Raw genomic sequence first — 15,597 nt, 5'->3', positions numbered from 1 at the left:
TCCACCCTTAATCTGGATGTGCAAAATCTAATCAGCTTCCGGCAAATGTAAAGCAGGCAGAAAAATGTGAAAAGGAGAAACAGGCCTAGCCTCCCAGCCTACATCTTTCTCCTGTGCTGGATGCTTCCTGCCCTCGAACATTGGACTCCAAGTTCTTCAGTTTTGGGACTCAAACTGGCTCTCCTTGCTCCTCAGTTTGCAGACAGCCTACTGTGGGACCTTGTGATCCTGTAAGTTAATGCTTAATAAACTTCCATATATATATATATATATATATATAAAATATATATACACTCACATTTATATATGTATATACATATGTATATACGTATATATATGTATAGACGTATATACATATATACGTATATATGTGTGTATATATATACAAAACACTGCTAGGAATCACAGATGACAGAAACAAATATATGTGTGTGTGTGTGTATATATACACACATATATATACACACACATATATATACACACACATATGTACATATACACACACATATATATACACACACATATATATACACACACACACATATACACACACATACACATATATATATCACACACACACACACATATATATCACACACACACACACACACACACACACACATATATATATATATCCTATTAGTTCTATCCCTCTAAGAGAACCCTCACTAATACAACTCCAAACTGCCTCCCTCATTATCAACATCTTGAAGACATACGTTATCTTAAGAATGCATTCCATGGTTAAATAAGTTTGATTTCTACAACCTTGGTATACGGTAATACTATACACTAGGACATATATCTCTAAGATGGTGAATAAGTCTTTCCTTATGTTATATGTCATGGAACCCTTCTATCAGAGAAAATGTTTAGGTGCTAAGGTTCTATAACACTTACTTTTAGAGATTCTCTTTAAAAATCATCAGATATGAATACGTATCACTTAAGTCATGTTTCCATATATTTAATAAAAGGAAGGTGGTTACATGATTCATGTTATAACCTTTAATTGGAATTTAAGGTGGATGATATTTACTGGCATAAAAATTGCTGCAATAGGATGATATGATTCTATACCTTGAAAACACTAAAGACTCCACCAAAAGGCTCCTGGAAGTGATGAATGACTTCAGCAAAGTTTCAGTATACAAAAATCAGTAGCATTTCTGTACACCAATAATGTTCAAGCTGAAAGCCAAATGAAGAACATAATCCCATTTACAATAGTCACACACACATTCACAAACCTGGGAATACATCTAACTAAGGAGGTGAAAGATGTCTGTCTACAAGGAGAACTACAAAACACTGCTAGGAATCAGACGACACAAACAAATGAAAAAACGTTATATGCTCATGGATTGGAAGAATCAATATTTTTTAAAGGGCCATACTGCCCAAAGCAATCTACAGATTAAATGCTATTGCTATCAAACTACCAATGTCATTTTTCACAGAATTGGAAAAAAACTATTCTAAAATTCATATGGAACCAAAAAAGAGCCTGAAGAGCCAATGTGAATCTGAAGCAAAAAGAACAAAGCTGAAGCATCACGTTACCCAACTTCAAACTATACTATAATGCTTCTGTAACCAAAAGAGCATGGTACTGGTATAAAAACAGATGCATAGACCAATGGAACAGAATAAAGAACCCAGAAATAAAGCCACACACCTACAGCCATCTAATCTTTGACAAAGTTGACAAAATTAAGCAATGGGGAAAGGACTCCCTATTCAATAAATGGTGATGGAATAGCTTGGTAGCCACATGCAGAAGAATGAAATTGGACCACTACCTTTCACTACATACAAAAATTAACTAAAAATGGATTAAAGATTTCAATGTAAGAATTCAAACTATAAGAATGGTAGAAGAAAACCCAGTAAACACTGTTCTGGACATGGGCCTTAGGAAAGAATTTATGACTAAGTTCTCAAAAGCAATTGCAACAAAAACAAAAATTGGCAATTGGGACCTAATTAAACTAAATAGCTTCTGCACGGTGAAAGAAATTATCAACAGAATAAATAGACAATCCACAGAAATTATCAACAGAGTAAATAGACAATCCACAGAATGGGTGAAAATATTTGCAAACTATGCAACCAACAATTGTCTTATATCCAGAATCTATAAGGAACTTAAACAATTGAACAAGCAAAAAACTAACAGCCCCATTAAAAATTGGGCAAAAGACATGAACAGACACTTTTCAAAAGAAGATATACAAGAGGCCAATAAACATAAGAAAAAGTGCTCATTATCACTAATCATCAGAGAAATGCAAATCAAAACCATAATTAGATACCTTCTCATACCATCTCAGAATGGCTATTATTAAAAAGTCAAAAAAACAACAGATGTTGGTGAGGCTGTGGAGAAAAGGGAACGCTTATATACTGTTGGTGGGAATGTAAATTAGTTCAGCCACTGTGGAAAGCAGTTTGGAGATTTCTTAAAGAACTTAAAATAGAATTACCATTCAACCCAGTAATCACATTACTTGGTACATATCCAAAAGCAAACGAATTGTTCTACCAAAAAGACACATGCATTCACAATATTAGACACTATTCTTAATAGTAAAGTCACAGAATCTACGTAGGTGCCCATCAATGGTGGATTGGATAAAGAAAATGTGGTACATATACACCATGGAATATCATGCAGCCATAAAAAAGGAATGAACTCATGTTCTCTGCAGCAACATGATGTAGCTGGATGCCATTATCCTAAGATAATTAACACAGGAACAGAAAACCAAATATCGCATGTTCTCACATATAAGTGGGAGCTAAACATCAGGTATTCATGGCCATAAAGATAGCAACAACAGACAACAGGGACTACTAGAGGGGAAAGGCTGGAAGGGGGAGCAAGGGTTGAAAAACTGACTGCTAGGCACTATGCTCAGTACCTGCGTGAGGAGATCATTTATACCACAAACTTCAGCATCACGCAGTATACCCAGTTGGCAAATCTGCACATGTACCCCCTGAATCTAAAATAAAAGTTGAGGAGAAAAAAAAATACATTTTAAAAAAAAAGGCCGAAATAAACCACTAAGTAAAAGAAGCAGGGAAGGGAAAGACCATTTAAGCCCTACGGTGTCTAGTCATAATTGTTGTAACTATATAAATCCACATATTATACATAATATACACATATAAAAATAAATTCAGGGAGATATAACAAAATATGAAGAATAGTTACCTGAAGGTGGTAGGATAACTATATTTTTCTGTATTACCTTTTTTAAAAAAATAATAGTAAACATGTATTCATTTTCCAATAGAAATAATTTTTAGAGGCAATGTGTTTAAGCATCCTAACTTTGGAGAAATACAGCATTTTAATCTATAGATGTCAGACACTTTCCATATTTAATAAAAACTAAGTCTGCAGACAAAAACTACAATTGTATGAAGAATCTATGAAGAGAAACCATGATGCCTACCTTCTGGAGAGAAGTGATGAAAACATAACAAGCGTTGTGTGTGACTCAGCAGCGTAATGGAGGCAGTTGATTTCCAGATGCTCTATGTCTTTACGAGTCCCTATAAGGGAGTACCTCTTCTCTCTGGAACAGAAATAACATGAGTCCACACATTTATTTAAAGGCTTGTTTTCAAAATCATTAATAGTATTGTTGGCATTTTTTCACTTCCAAACATCAATGAGTCTTTGCCAAAGAACTAGAGAGAATCAAGGTATTAGTATCTTCATCCTTCAGAAATACTATGATTAACTACCAGAAATAATTAAAGCAAATGTTATATACTTTATTTTCATATGTTTAATAATACAATCAGAAGAAACATATTTAATAAATTAAAAATTATTGATAAAAATAGTAGTATAATTTTGTATATCTACTATCTACCAGACACAACGCTAGATCCTTTATATCTCATTTAATCCTCTTAACATCTTTTTATTTGATATTTATTCAACAATATTTATTGCTCTGTGCCAGGTACTGCGGGAAGCACTGGAGATATAATGGTGATCACTATAATGATACAAGGTAGTCATTAACATTCCCGCTTTAAAATGAGGTAATTGTGGCTTTGGGATTTAATATTAAATAGTCTAACTTCAAACCTACTCTTTCTATTATAGCCCAATTAAAAGAAGTTTGCCAGTCTTATCACCATCACCATTAAAAACAAAAATAAACTCCAAACCTTTAAAGTTAAAATGGAAAATACCAAAAAATCCCCAACAACTCATCTAAATGTAGTATAAAATATATACAAAATATCTCTATATAGCCTTTATAATTGGCAATATCACCTAATTTAATCCTCACTCAATCTCATGATATAGGTGTTAGTATTACCATTTTGTAGATGAGAACACTGTCTTAGAAACGTTCAGCTTAAATCTGGGTCTGCCTAATTCTAATGCTTAAAAATCTCTAAAGGAGAACAAGAACAAAAAAACTTACATTAAAATGGAGAAAGCAACAAAGAAGTAAGAAAAACAACTCATTTAAGCAGCCTGATGTATGCACACACATGCAAAACACACACAGTATCACACACCTATATGGATTGTGGTATTGCCATTCAATAAACACCCATCATTATTTGGTAAAAGAGTATTGGGGTGGGAGGAGGATGACAGGGGAAAGCAACTATCTAGGAGGAGAAGCTGAATGAAAATCATCCTCAAATACAGATTGTAGCTATACAGGCCACTTACTTTCAAGTGCGGTCTCACAGAAAAATAGCAGGAAATATTACCACTCACTTGCTTAGACCTTAGGAAAGTTACTTATCTTCTCTGGGCCACAGCTTCCTATCTATAAATGAGGATAATAGCAGTATCTAACTAATAGGGGTGTTATAAGGATTAACATTCACAAAGCACTTAAAGTATCAGTTTCAACAATAAATGCTATATATATGTGTGTGTTTGTGTGTATGCATGGTTTAAAATAAATATCTGAGTGGGGTTAATTATATTAATAGAGCCCCTTCAAGGAGCATATTACTGGCAGTTATATTTTGTCTGCTAACATCTCAAGTAATCCTCACTTCAACCCTATGAGGTAGATATTATTACCACCTGGCTTTTAGCTTCAAAAGGCAGAAACTTGATTTTATCAACTCCCCCAATCATTAGAAACTCATCAACTTAAAAGGGAAATTTTTTTGTTGTTCCAAAATGATAGCCAGTGAATTGGATAAAACACTACGTATCGATATTAAGTCTATCTTGAGTACCAAACCACTAAGAAATTACTTCATTACTATAAAATTAAAACATGGAGAATTAAAAACTCAAATTAGACCTCCCATCAAGCCATAGTAGTCTACTGTGTTAAAAATTTCCTTTTACATGATATCATACCTTGAGAAGGCATACCATCACCAATGTAATATTTTTGCAAAGAATATTTAACCTAAATTTAACAATGAAAAATTTCAGAAGTATCCAAACTAAAGTGACATCTTGCAAACAACTGGCCCAGGGTAATCAAAAATGTCAATGAGATTAGAGTCCAAAGGCTAGAATTTGATGGGGATAGGCAAGTAATTTGTTTACCTTCTGGCATGAAGGTATTGGGAAGCCTCATAGAGATTTGAAATTTCACTTGAGAACCCTGGCTTGTCCTAAGGACTAAAGTTTGTTAGTTTGTGAAAGATTTTAAAGAGTTTTTAGGCAGAATGGAAGGAGTTGCTGAGAATAAACAGCCAGGAAATAAGGGATTCTGAAGGGAGAGAGGGACTCAAATCAGTGTTGAGATGTTGGTGAGTAGAAGAACTGATACAGAGAAAAAAGGGAAGGAGAAAACAATCTGAACCCTGGAAATTATACAGCCTCTGGGAATTACACAGCAGGTATAGTTATGCACAAGACAATCTGCTGATGTGGGGAGGAAATATCAGTACTTAACTGTTTTCTATAAAAATAAAAAAGCTTTAGTAATATTTATATAGATTAACACTAGTATCTTTAAAATATATTTTTATTGAGGATAGACAATAAATTTATTTATTTATTTATTTTTTGTATAGTGTATGTGACCAAAATGTTTGGTGATCATTGTTTGTAGGAACAAAAGAAAGACTTTTAGGTGTTGGCAGGTACTAGGACATTTGTCCCTGCTCTTAGGGGTGAGGGAGGCAGTACAGTGCTTGGATGGCCTTCTGCTCAGGGGCCAGTGTTGACTGCGTGTTGTGCTGTTGTTAATCTGGAGGCATGATGTGTTCTGAAGCTCATGTGAAAATAAGAGATGAGTTCATTGAGATTCATCAAACTCTGCTCCATTTTCTTGCTTATTTATACAGAAATAAATGATACTTTGAGAAGAAATGTGGAAAACATAGTCAGAGATGATGAAAATTCCTAGGTGAGAAACTTAAAGGACTTGAGGGCAAAGTGAGGCCACTCACTATGGAGACTTGAGGGCCACTCACTTTGGCCCATGTGAGTGAAAGAAAGCTGGGAAAGGGGAAGGACCAGCCTACCATATCCTTTTTGTGAAAAAAAAAAAAAACAAAACAAAACAACAAAAAAAAAAAAACAAGATTTTTTTTAGATCATATATAGAGATGGTAGTGAGGAATGTGTTTCATCCAGAGGAAGACATGGCAGAAAAGGGGATGGAAGCACCTCTGCCTTCAGAATGCTATGTATGTCCGGTGCCAAGAATGAGCCTGAGATGATAACACAGTCAACACAGAGACCTGATAGGCACGAGGCATCTGTCCTCCTTCACACTGTGGTGTCTATATCCAACCTGTGATCTGTCTCCTGTCCCCATCATCCCCAACTTTAGCTTCTCTCCACGTTGTCACGAGTGCCTGCTCAAAAGTCCTCACTGGGTCCTGCCTGTGGAATCCAGCCCATTGGCAAGGTTTGGTCAGCCCAAATTTGAATGTCTTTAGGCAGAACTCATACAATTCAGTTTGCCACAGGTCTATCATTTCACATCATATGTTTGTGTTTGTTTTCTGCCTGTCCCTTAAAGCTTTTGAATTCTCAAACACAGGATGAAGTCCAGATTCATTGGTCCAGCATACAAAGGCCTGCTCCCGTGTATTTCGCCTGACTCATGTCTCATGGTAATATCCCCAGAGGTGACTCAGATCTCTAATCTGTGTGCTTTGCAAAAACATAAAAAGTAATACATATATTTTGCTCATATGATGATCTCTGCTTTCCCTTTTTTGTCTGCTTATCTTTCAAGTTAGCTGAAATGTCATTTCCCCACTGACATGTCTTTCCTGAACCTTTGAGAGAGGACAGGTATCTTCCTCTTTTGTGCTCCTTCTGCACTTTATATGGTCTTTATTGTAGTATTTATAACATTTTACTGATTATTATGTATAAATACCTAGAACCTGACACCATGCCTGCCATTTCATAGGTGGCCAATAAATGTTTTTGAATGAGTTAAAAAAATGTCAACAACATGACAGAAACATAAGGCTGGGAATTTTTTTTTTAGATTAAAGGAGATTAAGCAGTTATAACAACTAAACACAATGCATGAACCTTGACTGGACCTTAGATCAGGAGGAAAAAGACATCTATAATTAATGGACAACTGGGAAATTTTAAATATTGATTTAAAGAATCTCTATCAAAAACACATTTAAAACTATTTCAGGTATTTTATTCCTTTAGAAAAATTATTCACTCATGCATTTATAATAATATTAAACACCTATTCAGTGTAATAACCCTGCAGGTAAAAATTCTTGTAAGTAAAATGTAGACTTGGCTTGGCCAAGAGGGTCAGGTGAAGGGTAGCGAGGACCCCTCTATCTCAGTCTGGCAAGTTAGCAAAATAACTAAACTATCATCTGTTACATTTCAGGACTCAGACCATCTGCCTACTGAAGTATTTCCCTTCTAATTGAAGGGAAAAATTCAGACTGCTGGAGCAGGTTGGCTGCTTTATGCAGCCTTCAGTAAAGTCCTACAAGAAAGAGTGGAAGGTCAGGAAGCAGTGAAGGAAAAAAAGATATCTTTGCCAATAAAGCTACTTTTTATCTGTGGCTGAGAATAGGAGATCTGGACATTAGCAAGAGTGAAGAAGCCAAATTACAAATGCTTTATAATTATCTTGTATCTATTTTTTGAATAGGTTATTCACATGACATAGAATTTTAAAGACATAAAAAGGGAGTAAAAAATCTCTCTCTCAGTCTTGTCCCCCAGCCATCTGTTTCTTCACTCTCCAGAGGCAATCCCCATTACCACTTTCATATGTCCTTCCAGAGATGTTCAATGCATTGCCATACTACACATACATTTCCACAAATGAAGCAGGTTATGCATACTGTTCTATACCTTGCTTTCTTCATGTAACATGTTTTGTCAACTGATCATATCAGTGTATATAAAGCTGCCTTATTATTTTAAGAGCATCATTGTATAAAGCTTACATGATAAAAACCATAGAGTAAACAAGAATGCAAGAGGATATAACCATTTTCTTTTATATAAAGAATATGGCCATATTCTTTATGTAAAAACATACCACTAAAAACCTAGAGTACCACTAAAAACATAGAGTACACAAGAATGCAAGAGAATATAATAGATGTTTTCTCATGCAAATAAATAAGGTACAGCCTACTAGGCAGGAAAGAGTTTGGAGGGGCTGTGATTAAGATATCTGAGCCTTGGGTACCAAAGACAAAGGCTAAGAAAGGTAGATGGGAAGATTTGTCTGAAGACATTTTTGAATCCTAAACATTCCATTGTATTGTGGCAGAGCATGTGAAAAGTTATTGAAGCTTCCATCATGAGAGGGGTGCAAAAGTGGCTAAGACTAAACTGGAAGACATAAAGGAGACTGGGGTTTGAAGGGTAAGGAATACATGGTTCTCACAATTGGAAATTACAGCAAGGACCATGGCAGTGGATCCAATATATGAATTCCAGAGGCCAAGCAAGCGGAACGGACATAAGTAGATGCTGGCACATGGTACCAAAAGGCCAAGGGCCAAGCAGTTACTCAACAGAGGCCAGCAAGCACAGAAAAGAATATGCAAACCCATACATGTTGATGATGCCTCAGGATATGTCAGTCTCCCTCAGGAACTTGAGGAAGAGTGAAAGGGAAGAAGAGGCCAGGTATGGTGGCTCACGTCTGTAATCCCAGCACTTTGGGAGGCTGAGGTGGGAGAACTGCTTGAGTCCAGGAGTTCCACACAAGCCTAGGTGACATGGCAAAACCTCATCTCTACCAAAAATACAAAAATTAGCCACGTGTGGTGGTGCATGCCTGTAGTCCCAGCTACGAGGGAGGCTGACATGGGAGGATGGTTTGAGCTCAGGAGGTGGAGGTTGCAGTGAGCCAGAATTGAGCCTTGTACTCCTGTCTGGGCAACAGAGCCAGATCCTGTCTCAAAAGAAAGGAAGGAAAAGAAGAGTAGAAGGGATACAAATAGGAGATAGGGGTAGAATCTTAGTTTAAAGCTGAAATTAATTTTAATTCAGAAATGACCAAGTAACTTCAAATTTATCTGTGGAAATGTTATTGGTGGGGGTACCAGGAAAAGACACTGAGATCAATCAATTTTTTGATACAGGCAAACAATGTTTTACAGATTTAAGATCAATAACTACAAAACTTAAACTTACATAGCCAGCTCTTAGGGGTGTTAGAAGGATTCAATGACATAGGTGTGAGAAAATAGAATGGTGGATTTTCTGATAGTAACCTTTCTTTGGCTTTTCTCCAAGTTTTGGGACCTTTATTGCAGTCCCATATGTAGAAACCACACATGCCATCTTATCTTACACAGACTCAGTTCCAAAGAGCATTAACTTTGAAATAAATGAATCTTGAATTTGAATTCGACTTTTGTCATACACTAGCTGTATGAATTTGGGGGAAATAACTTCTTTGAATCTTTGAGTCTTCATAAAATATAGAAGTCAAAAATCATTTCATACATGTATTATATAAGACAATAAAATATACAAAGCAAATTGTCTGGCTCATGGTTGGTGGACCTATCTTCTTTCTCTAAAGTGTATTTATTTATTATTATTTTATTATTATTATTCTTTTTTAAGACAGGGTCTCACTCTGTCACCTAGCCTGGAGAGCAGTGGTGCAATCATGGCTCACTGCAACTTTGACCTCTGGGCTCAAGTGATCCTCCCACTTCAGGCTCCTGAGTAGCCATGACCACAGGTGAGAGCCACCATACCCAGCTAATTTTGTTTATCTTTGGTAAAGAAGAGGGCTTGCTATGTTGCCCAAGCTGGTCTCAAACTCCTGGGTTCAAGCCATCCTCCTGCCTCCGCCTCCTAAAGTGCTAGGATTACAGGTGTGAGCCCCATGCTCAGCCTTTCTTTAAAGTTTAAACTATGTTGCCTGGCTTTTAAAATTAATTAATTAACGTTTTGAGACAGGGTCTCGCTCTGTCGCCTAGGCTGGAATGTAGTGGTGGGAACTCGGCTCACTGCAATCTCTGCCTCCCAGGCTCAAGCCACCCTCTCACCTAAGCCTCCTGAGTAGCTGGGACTACAGGCATGTGCCACCATGCCTGGATAATTTTTGTAGAGATGGGGGTCTCATTTTGTTGCCCAGGCTTGTCTTGAACTCCTGAGCTCAAGTGATCTGCCTGCCTTGGCCTATCAAAGTGCTAGGATTACAGGTATGAGCTACTGCACGTGGTCAGTTGCCTAGCTTTTGACTTGGAATATTTGATCATCTTATCATATGTCCTAACTAAAAGAGATTAAGCTCTATATATATTAAGTAATATATGACTCCTATTTATTGTTCCTGGGTTTACTGAATAATAAACACCCTTACATGCAGTGAAGCAAGCATAATATAAGCATTTAAATATATAAGCATTTAAATATAAAATATACGATACATAAACAGAAATCTCCTCAAGTCTTACCCTGAGACTGAGTACAAGGGTTGGATATATAATTTCCCACTTTCTCCACATAGATATTGTCATTTTAAAAGATATTTGCCTCAAATCCAACAAATGTTAAGAAGAAGAAACTTCACAACAGATAATAAAAATCAACAGTATCTATTATTCATAAAGATGGTAGATTGAACATATGCACTTAACTCTATCCCTTTCCAAAACCAAACTAAAATATAATTTTATGTTAAGTATTCTATTAAAAAGCAAAAACAAGGCTGGGCACAATGGCTAATGTCTGTAATCCCAGTGCTTTGGCAAGTCAAGGCAAGGGGATCACTTGAGACCAGGAGCTTGAGGTCAGCCTGGGCAACATAGCAAGACCTTGCCTCTATAAAATATTAAAAAAAGTAGTCAGGCTTAGTGGCACACACATGTAGTCTCAACTACTTGGGGGACTAAGGCAGGAGGATCACTTGAGCCCAAGAGTTCCAGGTTGTAATGAGCTATGTTAGCACCACTGCACTCCAGCCCAGTGACAGAATGAGACCTCGTCTCTTAAAAAAAAACCAAAACAAATAAGAAAAAGGAGAATGAGAGATGAGTGACAGTAACCGCAGTTTGGAAGCTAGAAAGCAGGACTATTGCTAACTGACTTAGCAGACTCAAGCAAGCTGGTTTCTAAACCAGCAGTTGGTAATGATAAGCTAGGGAGCAATTTTGTACTACAGTTTCCAAAAGACTTAGAAATTGGTGACAGCCAGTGCTTATGGAAGTGAGATAAAGATGAGACTATGAACAAACTTGGTTAGAAATTTATTTAAGAATTAGATACTTTCTTTAGAGGAATAAAAGAATAGGTGGCAAAAGTAAATAAATAAATAAACAAACGAAGAAGAAACTAAAAAGAATTAGATACTTTCTAATTAACTGCCACCATTCACAACTGGCCAAGTACTTTTCCCTCTCTCATTCTAGCAGAAGACTAAAAGTTTGCTCTTTGGCGTGAGTAAAATAGAAGGTTCTTGAACTGGGAATTTTTTTGTTTTTGAGATGGGGTCTTGCTCTGTTGTCCAGGCCGGGGTGCAGTGGTGTAATCTCAGCTCACTGCAACCTCCGCCTCCTGGGCTCAAGTGATCCTCCCACCTCAGCCTCCCAGGTAGCTGGGACCAAAGGCATGAGCCACCTTACCTGGCTAATTTTTTTTTTTTTTTTTTTTCAGTAGAGACGGGGTTTCACCATGTTGGCTGGGCTGATCTTGAACCCTTGACCTCAAGTGATCCAACTGCCTCAGCCTCCCAAACTACTGGGATTATAGGTGTGAGCCACCATGCCCAGCCTTGAACTTGGGAATTTTGAAGGGTACTCTACTGAAAAGAGGAAAACTGAATGAAATTTTATTTGCTGAATATTGAGACTCTAAGTCCCCTTTTACTTGGTTTACACAATGCTAGCAGCCCATCTTATAGCCTCTAGGTAGGAAAGTGGAAGAAGATTCTTCTTTGGTGAATCTAACAGGCCCAAAAGGAAGATATTCAATAAAACAATATTAGGCTCCTGGATAAAACAGCAGTCAGATCTAGAAAATTCATAGTCATTAAGCCCCAATTACATGTTATCGAGGTATCCACTGTTTTGCTTCCTTAACTATAAGGTGACAGCCAAGGACCACTAGACTTCTGAGGAAAGCCCTTGACAGGAAAGATGGAGGGTAAAACAAACAGAAAATAAGACTCTTTAGGGACATAAAATTTCAAAAAATGTTTCTAACATATAAGAGAAGAACTACATCCATGAAAGAAGAATAGATGGTCTAAACAAAAACAAAAGAACATTCAGGGAACAAGAAAGTACTGCTGAGAGACAAAATAATGATAGAAATGAAGAACTCAATAGAAAGGTCAGATCTCCCTGCAAGTAAAGACACTAAGAAAACAAACATAGGAAACAAAGGACATGAATATTAGAAAATTAGTCTGGGAGGTTCAACATCCAAATAACAGAAGGAGAGAACCAAGAAAATAAAAAGAAAAAAAATTCAAAAAAATAATTCATAAAAATTTTCCTGCACTAAAGAAGATGAATTTTCAGATTAACAGGGCTCACTGAGTACCTGGCTGAATGAATGAAAATAGGTCTCCAAAAGGGCATATCCTAATAAAATTTCAGATCTCTGATAGAAATAGAAAATCTTAATAGCTTCTAGAAACAAAAAATAGATAAAACAGAAATCAGACTATCTTTCAACTTTTCAACACTGGAGGGTAAAAGACAATGGAGGGAAGCCATAAAAATTCAGAAAGAAAATGAATTACAAACCGGAATCCTATACTCAGCCACAGTATCAATCAAATGTCAGTAAACAATAGAGACATCTTCAGACAGGCAAGACCAACTCAAGAAGGAAAAGACATGAAAACTGGGAGATCCATCTCAAAAGAGGGGCAGAAAGAAGCCTCAAGTTGATAGTGAAAAGGGATCTGTACTATGTGGGACACAGTTTTCAGCCAAATCAGAAATAAGTACATAGGGAATCAAGCAAATGACAAGACAGTTATTAATTTTAGGAAAAGCAGAGTTAGATACAGGATATGGTTCAGCTATGAACTGAGTTTATATCATTATAATAACATGCACAATTGAATATTAAACTTAACAAAATCATTATATAACTTTGTAGAAATGATGGTGTGCTTGTGGCAGTAGGGTAGGAGATAATAAAGAGATCTAAGTCTATAGCTTGCATAGTAAGGATTTAGTAGATTATCTGTGAAAAAATCAAGAAGCAGAAATACAATCATGTGATTTAGAGATATTCTGTTTTATAATTACCAAAAGACACAGTTAAAAAAGAATTTGCAAATTTCTTCTTTCTTATTTTGGTACTTGGAATACAGTGTGAGATTTTTTATTTCTAGATTTTGTTGTATCTTCTATTACATAAATGCATTGTTTGACAATTATAAAATGCAAGTGTTTTTTGAGTGATTTTAAGAATTTGGCTTAAAAATTGATTGCTACAATGTATTATTTTTACTAAGAAGTAACTTGACCCAAAACACATGTATGTTTGCTTAGGGTATTTTTTTTCAATGTCTGAAAGTCAAAGGCATTCCTGTCACAACTGTAAACAAACTTATCCTAAATGTGTTAAAAAATATTCTTGGGTACTCTATTTGTATATCTTTCATGACTTGAAAATCTGAAGGTTAATCCAAATTCACGTTTTAGCATATTTAAGAAAAAAAACTACTTTTAATATCAGCCTTTTAAATTTCATGAAGATTTTGGTGAGGAATAATAGTATATACTTTAAGTATTGACAAAACTTTGAAAGTTCCTTTCTATAAAATGGGAAACACTCAATATCTAAATCCACGTCAGGCATGAGAAATCAGTATTTAACATTGGATGTTTTGTGTTTTGTATTTATAGTGTTCAAAATGCAAGTATAACATTTAATCTTTGTCCACATGGCTTTACAAAAGTAAATCTTAAATGACCAAAAAAAAAAAAAATTGAAAATGATTGCATCTGGGGATTGGAAACTGATGGAAGGAGGCTTAGAGCAGGGGACTGCTGTTGTAAGTCTTGTACGACTACTTAATTTTTAAAATAATTTGATGTGTAACTTTGATAGATTAAAAAAAGCATAAAATTAACTTTAATAATCTGTGGAAATTAAGTAGGCATTTATAAATTCTTAAGTGTGCTTGCTGCATATGAATTGCTGTCTCATATAACTTTATAGGAGAAATTTCTAGAAAACAGGTATTGTACCAGACAAGTATCTGCCATGGAAGCCAGCATATGGCAGATATGTAGACATCACTACTTTATTTGGTAACCATGACAAAAACAGGCACTATTGTGGGTAGGAGCATAGATTCTAGACTAGATTCAAATCCTGACTCTATTTCTTTCTAGTTATATAATCTTGGATAAGATATTAAACCTCTTTTTGCTTAAGCTCCCTTATCTGCAAAATCTTCATTTCATAGGAATGTGGTAATTTTTAAATGATACATGAACAGTAATTACCAAAATGCCTGAGACATAGTAAGTAGCTAATACTTGTTAGCTATTTTGATTTAGTATTCCAAAATTCCTAACTTTGGATCGTAAGGATAATGTCCACTGCACCTCTTCCTACTCCTCCACACTGATCTTGGGACATTTTATTTCACACAAATGTCTTGTTCAACTACCCCACACAGATCAAACTCACTTATCACCCTAAAGACCATCATGCCTGATTAACTACAAAACACAGACTAGAAATAGATGTCATACCTGAAACCACGTCTCTTTTCTTTTCCATCCCTTTTTTCCTTTAAGGAATCTATAGCAGGATTTGTAATGAGAAGACTTACGTTTGAGTAGGTCATTTAGCCTGAGTATCCATTTTCTCATCTGTAGAATGGAGATGATTGCATCTGCTGGAGTGGATGTTTGTTATTTGACTTCTCACCATTCTTTCCTGCCACTTCTGGTAGCCGTATATGGATTTTCCTTTGGAAATCTTACCCCACCTCTAGAGATGTGTCTAGCTGCCAGAGTCAATCAGCATATCCTTCTCTCTGTCTACAGTGATGGGTCCAGAGATTGGCATTTAGCCAAATCCGGGCCAATGATGCTCAAAACTGTCAGGGCTACCAAGACTGGAGTTAACAATGCCGCTAATCCAGAGAGAGAGAGAGCTGGGAGTCTCATATCAACCTATCT

General features: G+C 36.1%; 1 protein-coding gene across 11 annotated transcripts in view; it reads right to left on the bottom strand.

The window, feature by feature from the left end:
- Window positions 1-15,597, bottom strand: part of MBD5 (methyl-CpG binding domain protein 5) — a 475,447-nt gene that overhangs the window by 161,487 nt on the left and 298,363 nt on the right. For 10 of the 11 annotated variants that reach the window (XM_063647444.1, XM_063647445.1, XM_063647443.1 and 7 more), the window contains one exon: window positions 3,465-3,587. The gene's annotated coding sequence lies outside the window, so the exon portion shown is untranslated. Of the gene's footprint in view, window positions 1-2,924; window positions 2,940-3,464; window positions 3,588-15,597 lie in introns of those variants that run through there. The other variant, XM_063647449.1, reaches the window with a different exon arrangement.

The sequence above is a fragment of the Pongo pygmaeus genome, chromosome 11 (assembly GCF_028885625.2).
Source record: "Pongo pygmaeus isolate AG05252 chromosome 11, NHGRI_mPonPyg2-v2.0_pri, whole genome shotgun sequence".
Classification (NCBI taxonomy): Eukaryota; Metazoa; Chordata; class Mammalia; order Primates; family Hominidae; genus Pongo; species Pongo pygmaeus.
This window is presented reverse-complemented; position numbering and strand designations above follow the sequence as displayed.